General features: G+C 41.0%; 1 protein-coding gene across 1 annotated transcript in view; it reads left to right on the top strand.

Moving 5' to 3' along the window:
* Positions 1-12,006, top strand: part of ttll7 (tubulin tyrosine ligase-like family, member 7) — a 56,070-nt gene that overhangs the window by 1,100 nt on the left and 42,964 nt on the right. The gene's annotated exons all lie outside the window — the stretch shown is intronic.

Genomic DNA, 12,006 nt, shown 5'->3' with positions numbered 1-12,006 from the left:
GTAAAATAGTAATATTAATCCATGTGACAATAAACTGAAACGGGGGTTCACTGTCTTACACGGACAGTCCCCGTCAAATCAAAACGTTTAGTATGAGCGAGAATCTGTAATCCAGTGTGTGCCAATGATCAGAATCAGAATCAGGATCAGGTTTATTGGCCAAGTTGATACACACAAGGAATTTAGTTCCAGCTGTTAGTGACTCTCAAAGTACAGACATAAATGACACTATAACATAAATAACACTATAATATGATGTGATATATGATGCAATGTGATATGGTGATGAGGATATATGGATCCAGAATGATCATTCTCTTCTCCATAAGATAGATAGATAGATAGATAGATAGATAGATAGATAGATAGATAGATAGATAGAACTTTATTGTCATTGCATTGTACAGGTACACAGCAACGAAATGCAGTTTGGCATCTACCAGAAGTGCAAAATGTAGCAATCGTGCAAAAGTGCAGATAAATATATAGCATATTAACAGCAAGTTATTATATATGTAAGCATATGTACAGCGAATAAATATAAAGGTTATAACAGTGCAGAGATGTGTGGACATCATTAAGAAGTACAGAAATGGTTCTAAGGCTATGGCATTGAAGAGAAATGTGCAGAAGTGACGGTTACAAGATTATGGCATTCAAGAAGTTAGCAAGCTGAATAAACAGTCTACTATATATATATATATATATATATATATATATATATATATATATATATATATACATAATTGAATGTGAAATGTGGGGCAGAATGTACAGTAGAGATATAAAGATACATATAGATAAAAATAGTGCAGATGATATACTATGTAATATGTACATGTATAGTACAGCAGTTTGATCCTTTTTTGCACCACAGACCAGTGTCACAAAAGACAATCTTTCCACAGTTAGGATTTAGGGGTATTGTCACACGCATAATAGACACAGTAACATGCATATTATATTATTGTTATACATCGATATTATAATTTTATTTTTTGCTATATAAAATGATATATAAAATGAAAATGTAACTTATCTCACCAGAATGCAGGATCAGTGTGAGCTTCATTCATCGATGCATAGAAAAAACTGAAACAATTGTGGGATGTTGGCATAGGCGGAAGTGGTCTGTATTTCTTTACCACGAAACACTGTACAGACCACGAAAGTCGATAATATGGTAATCAAAATCAAATGTCAATGTTTTTATTGTTTCTGTGCTTTAAACCACAAATACATATCAGCAAGTTTTAATCACATCATCACGTCCTTCAGCTTTATGTCAAATCAAATGCTTTTTAGAATCTGAATTGAGCCGCTTTCAAAATTCACAAAATCTCTTTTTGATGTTGAGCGAGAGAAAGTGAACCACAAACGTGTATTTCGCCTTCAGAATGCTTGCCTTTTGTTCGAGATGTTATTTGGTTAAGAAGGAAATGGCTTTAATAAAATCCTCCAGTGACTCCAGCACATCTCTATCGCTTGGACTCGTGTCCAGGGTTCTTGTCAAGCATGTTAATCCCAGGCTGTGAGCTATAACTCTATAGGCCAGTGGTCCTCAACCCCTGGGGTTAATTGGTACCGGGCCACAAAGAAAGAATACATAACTTACATTATTTCTGTTTTATTTATTATCTGATTCTGAACGATGTTTTATTTTGGAAATTGACCGGATTCTCTCCGCCACATCTGTCTTTGACTCACTCTCGATGCGTGTCATGATGCCTCGGTCACATGTCTTACCTCCATCCGCTACCTTCTTAAAGGGCTCCGGCTGCTAACACGTAATACATTACTGCTAAACCGAAACCCCCAAGCGAGCAAAATGAACAAGAAACACCACAGTGGATTCACGTTTATTATATTTAGAAATGCTGGTCGTATCATTTTATTTTGTTCTATTTATCCCCCACACCTTAAAGGCCGGTCCGTGAAAATATTGTCCGACATTAAACCGGTCCGTTGCACAAAAAGGTTGGGGGCCGCTGATCTATAGGATATTTAAAAAAAGCAAGAAGAGCAACTTGATAAATTCCACTCTGGCTTCTGGTTTCAGTGGCTATTACCCCAGCACATCGAGTGACCCTTTATGTTTAAGGGTTCGTCACTGGCACTTTACACCCTATCTGGACAGAATTTGGTCCTGTGCTTATTTTAATTGCATTTTTCGTTATTTTCAGTCAAAGTTTCGCCAAAATAAACCGTCATATAATATTTACAGTGTTATGATACACATCTTTGGGATTTTTTTGTATACGGTTGTTATTGATTATTGTTGGGAAAAAAAGTGTTTTTTTTTTATTTTTGTATTAAGCATTTGTTGTATTCAGTCTCCTAGCACTCTTATCAGCGACTCTTTTATAAGCACTTAAGCACTTCCCAATCCTGAAGAGAAAAATGATTGTTTTCAAAGAGACACACAAAAAATATACCTACAGCTATAAATCATGACTTTATCTTCACAGACGCACAATACCGTCACGGTGTAGTGTCCCGTAAATCAGTAGTAGTTGCATCCCTGCCAGTTTCTTAAATATCTAATGTTGAATAATAATGAGAAATGAAACCTGTTAATGATTTTTATATTCTTATATACTTTTGATGGTTAAAGTTAATTTACCAGCGTTTGATTAATTACGTGAGATATTTCTGTACCTGACCACATGAACCTGTCCTGTGATCAGTGATATCACATCCCCCGGATAGACTAATCCAATTCAAATAGTACGTTAGAAAAGAGTTTTATCAGAATAGAAAATAAAAATGAATAGTTAATGTCTTATGTAGATCAGAATTGACTTTGGTCACTCAACCACAAATTATTATTTATTTACCTTTATTTAAATTAAACTGTTTGTGTTTACAAAGAACTTAAACTAAGAAAGCAGACAAAAAACACCAAGAAGTGTTAAAGGTGAGTCAGACAACTGTGATTATTGATTTGTTGTGAAGGACAAAGATGATAAGTGATTGGTCATTATGAATAAAGGTGATCATTGATTGGTTGTTGGGAATAAAGGTAAACTTTGATTGGTCATATGGTATTGGTCACTCTGAATAAAGGTGATCATTGATTGGTCATTAAGGTGATAAGTGATTGATCGTTTAGATTAGGGCTGCATTTATTGATTATTTTCAATATATATATATATATATATATATAATCGAGTAATCGGATAAGAAGTACTTTTTCTTTATTAAAGAGCAATATTAAATATATAAAAGAAAATAAGACAGTTCTCTAAAATAAAAAGTAAATTCCTTTTTCAAAAAGTAAACCCTTTTATTGCTGAAATTGCATACAAGTATGTCTGTGAACTAAATATAATATAAATAAATATTATAAATATAAATGTATCAATAAATATTTATATAAAAAAATATAAAAAACAATTCCAAAATACTCTTAAATAACTTAAATCTAAATAACTAAATAAATGTTTACCAAGATAATGTTGAAAAAAGTGCAAATATATATAGTGGACATAAATGTATTACATCGAAGTCAATAAAATGCATTTGGCTTTGAACTAGTAGCAATGTATAATGCAAGAAAGAGACATTTTCAGGAAAGAAGAGTGGTGGACATGAAAGATGACCACTTTCTGTTTTTTCTTTCTAAAAGTTGAGAGAAACGAAAAAAGTGAGAATAGTGGAAGAATATGTTCATAGCTGCTAAAACATTAGTATTCAGATGAATTAAGTTTGAATGGGCAAAGGGTAATCGAAACTGGACATTTTAAGTTTTTTGTGAGCCTGTGTCCACTGTGTCCTCAGCTTCCTGTTTTTGCTGGATAGCAGTAGACCCTGACGTTCTGCATTCTGTGTTTCCTGGTTGTAAAAAGTAGTTGTTGTAGTAGTTGAAGCTCAGACCAATTCGACCATTTAGCTCTGATCAATCATTTCACCACATCGTTTCCTCACACAGAAGCGCTGATTTTAGGGGTGTTTGTTTTTTGTAATGCACCATTGTGTGTAAATTTCAGACACTGTTGTGTGAAGATCTACTTTTACTATTTTGTGATTGTGACCAATATTTATATGTAGATTTTAGGGCTGGGCGATAAATCGATTTTATCGATTAACTCGAATGTGTAGTTTACATCGATCTGTTTTAATAAAAATCGGTTTTCTCTTTAATGTCTGCCGACGCTCCCCTCTGGGCTCCCATAGTTTCGAACGAAATCAGCCTCCGCCCCCCTCCCCCCACGCGTTTGCCATAGAGATACACAAACAACATGGCAGCGAGCAGAGAAGAACTCGTTCCCAAGAAAAGTTAAGCAGCCGCATGTTGAAAATACACGGTTAAGCAGCCGCACTTTGTTTAGTGTTGCGCGTCTAATCGTACACTTATGGTACGGGTGGTGGAAGCGACCAAATTACATGTAAAAGCGCTTCAGAACGGTGTTTCCGTTAAGAGACAGAAAAATTTGATCATTTAAATCGCCATATTCAAACAGTCATAAACAGTCATTTTACTGTGGAGTTTTTAAGAAAAGTAAAGGCAAAATTACTCCAAGCATCACTGCATTTTTAACCATGTTTCACATTCCAAACACTCATAAAACATTTTTCTTTATAGGTTTGCTCAATCTTTCAAATTATTTTCATTTACAGTGTCTCTGTCTATTACTCTCTTAAAAAAGAGTTTTGGAGAAAAGTAAAGGCAAAATCACTCAAAACCTCAGGTGCATTTTCAATCATGTTCCACATTTAAACACTCATAAAACTTGAAAAAAAAAAATTGTCATATGCAGATTGATTTTAAACAGGGGGGGAAAAAATCGATTTAAATCGCAAATCGGATTTTTTGTGAAAAAATCGGGGATTTTTTTTTTAGGCCATATCGCCCAGCCCTAGTAGATTGATTTCTTCCCGCTGAACCATTTCTCAAACGCGTTCTCTCAGCACCACTGCTGCTACGTGAATATGACGTATCACAGCACTACGGAGACCGAGACGTGTCCCGAGATTCACATAGAATATAGATTATCATGGCAGAGGTAGAGCTGCATCTTTCTGGGAACAGAACAGAAAAAACCTCTGATTTTATGTAATTTATTTTCTTTCTTTTTTTTTTTTTTGCTCAAAGGCCTGTTTGTGAAAGGGCCAACTATCTGTACCATATTGAATTGTATAGCATCATTTTTTTGTTCCATTGCATCATATCTCATTGAATCATTGTGTTGAATTAGTAGAAATCGCTTCGGTGGCTGTTTCATCTGTATCTTTAATGTGTCATGTCGTTGGTTATGCATCGAAATGTGCAGTTATTAAAGACATGCACTCCAGCGGAACTTGACACAAACGAGTGCAGCACGGAATAAGATTTGATAGGTGAATGCAGGTGCGGGTGGTAAAATACTTGTGTGTGTGTGTGTGTGTGTGTGTGTCGTAGGACAATCATTTGCGAGACTCCTGGTAAATGCTTTTAAAAATAAATAAATACATTACTAACAAATAAAACCTTATGTATCTACTGCACAAAAGCAACAACTGCATCTAAAATAAAATAAAACGATTTATAGGCACAAGGTCGGAAGCAATCTCTCTCATGGTACATGCACGGTAGACTACTAGAGCACACCGCGGCGCAATGTCTGAAGCACAAGTCAGGAGAATCGCTGAGTGCATACAACACAACAAAACCTTGGCCTGTTTTTTATATATTGTTTCAGTTGATGTTCTGTAAAGTTCCTTGTTCATGTCCATATTAACCAGATATACAAAAAGTAAATCATGAGCGCAATTAAAATGAAACGTTTGTTAGTTTTCTGTTTCTTTTCCATTCATATTCATAAGGAAAGTGGGTGAAACTAAAAAGCAGAGTAGCAGGAAGAAGCAGTCAATGCAATGATATAAAACTACTTACCTGCGGGCTTTTGCGGGTGGGAGAGGGACAAAACAAATATTGTGGACGGGAGAAGGAGAAAATAACATCTTTAGATTACCTATGTAACCCTGGTTCCCAGAGGGAACAAGACGCTGCGTCAACAACGCTTTGGGAATGCTTTTTGGCGTTGACTAATGGAAGAGTGCGACTTCAACGGCAGGGTGACGTCACAACCAGTAGGCTATAAAGGCACATGCAGTGGAGACGGCACTAGCTTCGAAGAGGGAAGAAATGCATGCATGGGTGTGGCGCCAAGGCGCAGCATCTCATTCCCTCAGGGAGCCAGGGTTACATACGTAACCTAGAGACTTTCCTCTTCAGGAACTTGAGCAGCATCAACAACGCTTTGGAAATGAGAGTACAACACTGCAAATCCCTGCCTAGTTTGGACAGGCACGGCTAGGACTGAGGGTCTAGGAGTGACACTAAGGTCAAGGCTGTAAGACCTGATGAAGGTCAGAGGGGTGGACCAGCCAGGAGTGTTGCAAATATCCAAGCGAGCTCTGACCCCAAAAGGAGCAGGGAGACCAGAGGACTCATAAGAGGAGTGGATAGCATCCACAATCCACCTGCAGGAAGACCCCTCTTATACCGACCGTAGCAGACAAACAACTGGTCCGACTTTCTCCACAGAGCAGTTAAGCTTCTTCTGGTTGGGGGCCTGAAAGGGTGGAGGACAGAATGCCTGGAGCATACCCCGGCCTAGGATAAAGAAAGGCATTGGCCATGCCTGGGTTAAACTCTAGACAAAGATGCATAGTGAACAGATGCCATTTCACGGTATGCAACCTCCTCGAGGATAGAGCTCTGGACTGGAGAATGGTCTCTACAATCCCGTCTGAGAAGGGCTACCAGGTCCACAAACCATTGCCGGCCTACCCAGCAAGGGGCTACAGAAAGAGATGGAACTCTCTATCCTGGCAAACTCTATCCAAAACTACAGGTAGCAGCACAATGAGGGGGAAAGCATACAGGCATAGCTCCGGCCACGCCTGCACCATGGCGTCCAGTCTGAGAATAGCTGGGTGAGCGAAGTAAAAGCAGAGGAAACAGGTCCACTTGTGATTTGTAAAACTTCCTCCATATTAGCTCCATCACTCTAAATGAAGCCTTCATTCTCCTGGCCTCTGCACCCTGGTTTAGGTGCCCTGGGATGTATACTGCCCTCAGTGAGTGCAGCTTACCTTGGGCCCACAGGAGGCTCTGTCATGCAAGCTTGTAAAGGAGGCGAGAGCGCAGACCCCCCCTCGATGGTTGTTGTAAGAGACCACGAATGTGTAGTCTGTAAAGATCAGCACATGATGACGCTTCAGATCTGAGAGGAAATGCTTCAGCGCTAGAAGCACGGCCAGCATTTTGACTCAGTTGATGTGCCACAAGTGATTGAGAAGACACTCATAACCACCCCCAGTCCATGAGGGAGAAATCTGTCATTAACGTTACACGATGACAAGGAGCTCGCAACATGGGGCCCTATGACAGGAACCCAGGTCTCTTAAGGTCGGTAAGGTGTGTAAGGCGTTACCTTGATCAGGCGGAGGGGGGTGACCCTCCGGGAAAAACCCTCTGGTCCTGAGCCACCACTGCAGGGGTCTCATGCGCAGGAGGCCAAGCGGTACCACGTTGGACGCAGCTGACCCAGCAGTCTTTGACACTGCTTTACAGTGAGTGAATGGCCTTCTCTCACTCTCTTGACGGGCCCGAGGATCGACCCGATCCGAGCAGGAGACAAATGTGCCTGCATTGTGGTCGAATCCCACACTATGCTTAGGTAGGTGGTCTTCTGTATTGGAAAAAACATACTTTTCTTGGTATTTAGTCTTAACCCCAACTCTTTTATGTGGGCAAGAACGACATTTCGATGCTGAATTAGCAAGGGCTCTGATTGAGCTGATATCAACCAATCGTCGATATAATTTAGTATGTGGATGCCTTGGAGTCTCTCTGGCATGCCTTGAGCGATGCCCTAAAGCTGTTCTAGAGGTTTTGTGGGAGGAGGCGGGCCCTCCAAAGACGCTACATTCCCAGGCGGAAGCTAAGGGAGGCACTCACTGGAGACCGCTATGCTTTGAAACACCAAGGGTGGCAGGGTCAACGAAATTATCTCCTGGGGCCACTAAGGAAAGTTGAGCACCGTGTGCTGAGTCTTGGACTTTGTCTCAGGACTTCACGATGTGAGCTTGTACCTGGCTGGGGCTGCGCCTGCTGAGCAGCCCAGTGAGAGCATTGAGGGAGGAATAGCTGGAAGGCTACCGACTGCCTTTTGGCCTCCTGGAGTCTGTCGACGACAACATTAACAGCGTTGACAAACAAGCTAGTTGGAACGACAGGGTTGTCCAGGAGAAAGTCTATCAGGGAGATCAGAGAATGTCAACCACAAGTGCCTCTCAATGGCCACCAGGGCTGCCATAGACCAGCCAATAGTCCTAGCGGCCTGCTTAGAGGCCCAAAGATAGAGGTCTGTGGCACGACACAACTCTAGGATGTCGTTGTTTTTAATATCTTCTCCTGAGTCCTGAGTAGGTCAGCCTGGTATTCATGCAAGACTGCCATGCTGTGCAGGTAGCCCCCGACCTGACCCAGCGCCATGTATGCTTTGCCCATAAGAGCCGAGGAGGTCAGAAGGGGCTTGGTAGGCAGCACCAGGGCCTTAATGGACAATGCAGCGCTGGGGAGAGATACCTTGCCAGCATCTCTTTGACCCGGGTAATTGTCCCACAACTGCACTTCTTCAGTCACACTACAATAGAGTAGAGGGTAACATTGAGGCTGAAGAGGTGGGCTGAATAAGGATTATTCCAAGACCTAGCCACCTCTGTGCAGATCAGGAAAGACAGGCGCCGCACCCTCTCCACGGGGATGAGAAACTGGCAAAGAGTGGGCTTCCGAACCCTGAGAGAAGGTGCCAGATCTGGCAGGTGAGGAAGGAGAAAGAGACGTGCCCGTTTTCATTCCCCCTGCCAGATCCATTTGCGAACCCCACAACCTTAATTACCACTTCGCCTCGGCAGAAGCGGGGCCAGAACCATAAGAAAAATAAATTAAAAAGCAATCTTTCAGGTCTGAAAAGATTGCTTGTCTATTTTTGTTTAGTTTTACCTTTTTACCTCTACTTACCTTCCAAAAGAAAACACAGCTACACACAGCGTGCTTCCTAAACAACAGAAGCTGGCGTCGTTTCCACTGCATGTGCTATTATAGCTTCCTGGTCGTGACGTAACCCCGCTAGTGATGTTGCACCCTTCTGTTGGACAGATTACACACATGGTTCAGAACATGGTTACGCAGAGGCGTTCCCAAAGCGTTGTTGACGCAGTCAGAGTTCCCGAAGGAGAACATTTATTTTTGCGGGAGCAAGCGGGATCGGGACAAAACCTTGCAGCGGCGGGGTGTGAGCGGGACCGAAGAATCTGTCCTGTGCAGGTCTCTAATGCCCATCCCTGGTGTATATAGATGTTTTTAGGCTGACTGAACTGTCTAGTGGTTAGAATTCGGAGCTCTCACCGGGCCTGGGTTCGATCCCCGGTCAGGGAACCAACCCCAGTCATTAGGGTTGCATAAGCCAGTGCACTCCTAGTGCAGGTCCCAAGCCAGGATAAATAGGGAGGGTTGCATTAGGAAGGGCATCCAGCGTAAAAACATGTGCCAAATCGAACATGCGGATCTCAAATACGGATGATCCGCTGTGGCGACCCCTAATGGGAGTAGCCGAAAGAAAGTTTTAGGCCGACTGAAGTGTGCTCAATGATTTTTTTCCCCATCTTCAGTCACATGGTGATTTGGGGAGAGTTTCTTTTTAGGGGTATTTGTACAAGTCAAAGTTAGTGTCTCTGAGTTGACAGGATATCGCTAAATCTAGTATACTGCTTGTGGCATTTCAGGACAAATAAACTGTGACTATGTTGACTAATGATGACTAATTCGGTACAGTTCTTGTCCAAACAGCTGGACTGCTGCTTTTTTTTTTTTAAACAGAAACAGCTCTATCTAACATTTGAAATTATTGTCGCTTTCAATATAAATCCTTATTATAGGTTGTTATATAGCAGTGCTGTATATTCTGTATTCTACTGGGCTCAGTGTATTTTATATTGGGGTTGATATATTTTTTTATGCTTTTTAACAATTCCACGCCATTCGTACGAGTGCGTGTTTGTCATCACTTTCTAAGATCATTGACATTGCTGCTTTTGTTTTATTGTTGATGGGATGCCTACTGTCCTGGGGCTGTGTAATGTGGTTCTACACTGGGCTCTTTGTGGCTCACTTACGAGTCATTTTGTTTTTCTGCAGCACAAAGAGAGAGAAAACGGCTGTAAGAGAAATGCTTGTGTGTGAGTAGTGCTTTAGTATTAGTTAGTGGGTGAGTAGTAACTCAGTAGTTAAGGTGCTGGGTTACTAATTGGAAGGTCTGGGGTTCAAGCCCTGGTATCACCAAGCTGCCACTCTTGGGCCCTTGAGTAAGGCCCTTTACCCTCTGTGCTCCAGGGGCGCTGTATCACTTTGCTGTAATGTATATGTGACAAATAAAGGCTAATCTATTCTAGTGGTGCAACAGATCACATTTCACTTTTTTAAATCACAGATCGGATCGGCAAAAAAATTGGAGGAGACAAATCTAATTTATTACAAGAATAGTTACCGCTAGGAAATGCTCCCATACATGCGATTTGAATGATGCGGAAGTTCGCCTGCTCCTCTGCTTGCCATCGTTGTTGACTGATTAACACGTCCCGTTCTTGTGAACAGATGACAGCTCTGTGTAATTACTTCAAACGAAGTCTTTTATTCTTCGATTCTTTAAAAATTCAGATTAAACTGCAAGAAAACCGAAGCAATTAATCCACGTTTCAGCTCGTGCCAAACTTAATTTTAAGTAGTATTTCCTAAACTAGAGTTTAGGAAATCTAAAATAGCAACAAAAAAGCAGCGGATATAGCTGGTCATTTAACAAGCTAAGTGGGCAGTTTGCCTGTATGTAGTCCTATTCGAGTTTTTGCCATATCATATGATTCTTGTGAATCGATCAGGCATGGACACAGCTCTGTACAGAGCACAGTATTGAATAACTGTCAGGTAGGCCTGCGTTCCCCTAGAAAGCTTTTTATGCTGAATGGGCAGTGCTGGGATAGGGTGAGGTGTGTGTGTGTGTGTGTGTGTGTGTGTGTGTGTGTGTGTGTGTGTGTGTGTGTGTGAGGGGGGTAGTGCTGGGGTTTAGGGTTGGTGGTGGCAGTGTGTGAGTGAGTGTTTTGGAGAGAGGGCTTTGCAGTAACTGGTATTTGCTGAGTGAGCAAATTATGCTACAGATCACAGCACATTCAGGTTATTGAGTAGTGCAGTGCCTTAAGGGATGACTGGACTCATGCAGCACCTCCGCTTTCTTTCTGTTCACTGACAGGTGGGTTGGGTTTTAATTGTTGCAGTATGGATTTGTAGTCCTTTTACTGTCACACTCCTGATGTTTTTCAGTAAACGCAGATATAAACTTTTTAGCGAAGAGCCCTATCATGCCCTAATGCGCTTCTTCCCAAACTGCTGGCACAAAGCAAAGGAATTCGAAAATCTTCCGAATATTAAATCTTTGTATGCTCTAGCATTGTAATTTTCAGTTTGGTGGAACTCCAGAACTTGTTCCAGCATGATAATGCTCCTGGGCACAGAGTGAACTGCATAAAGATATGGTTGAGTCCTGACCTCAACTGAATAAACACAAACTCTCACAGTCCCGCCTTAAAATCTAAGTAGAAAGTCTTAGAAGTCTTAGAAGGTCTACATCTGAAACGAGTAGTTTCCAGAATTTCATTTGCCACATAAGTAATTAGTTTGGCTGATTCTCCCAGTCTCTTGCGGATAGCACGATAGACCAAAAAACCTATAAGGAATTAATTCTATGGAGTTTTAATTTGAAATAAAAATATAATGATTAATTAAAAAATGAAGTAAAATGTTAATACAGTACAGTACTGTATACATAAAATAGCAATTTTGGGGCAGTTTTGGAACGTATTGTGTGTGTGTGTGTGTGTGTGTGTGTGTGTGTGTTTGTTTTACTTATTTATTGGTAACCCTATACATTAATGTAAGTAAAATATATATGAAGTATGTTCCAA

The sequence above is a fragment of the Silurus meridionalis genome, chromosome 9, assembly GCF_014805685.1.
Source record: "Silurus meridionalis isolate SWU-2019-XX chromosome 9, ASM1480568v1, whole genome shotgun sequence".
Classification (NCBI taxonomy): domain Eukaryota; kingdom Metazoa; phylum Chordata; class Actinopteri; order Siluriformes; family Siluridae; genus Silurus; species Silurus meridionalis.
Note: the sequence above shows the minus strand (reverse complement) of the source record. Positions and strands in the feature narration are given on the sequence as shown.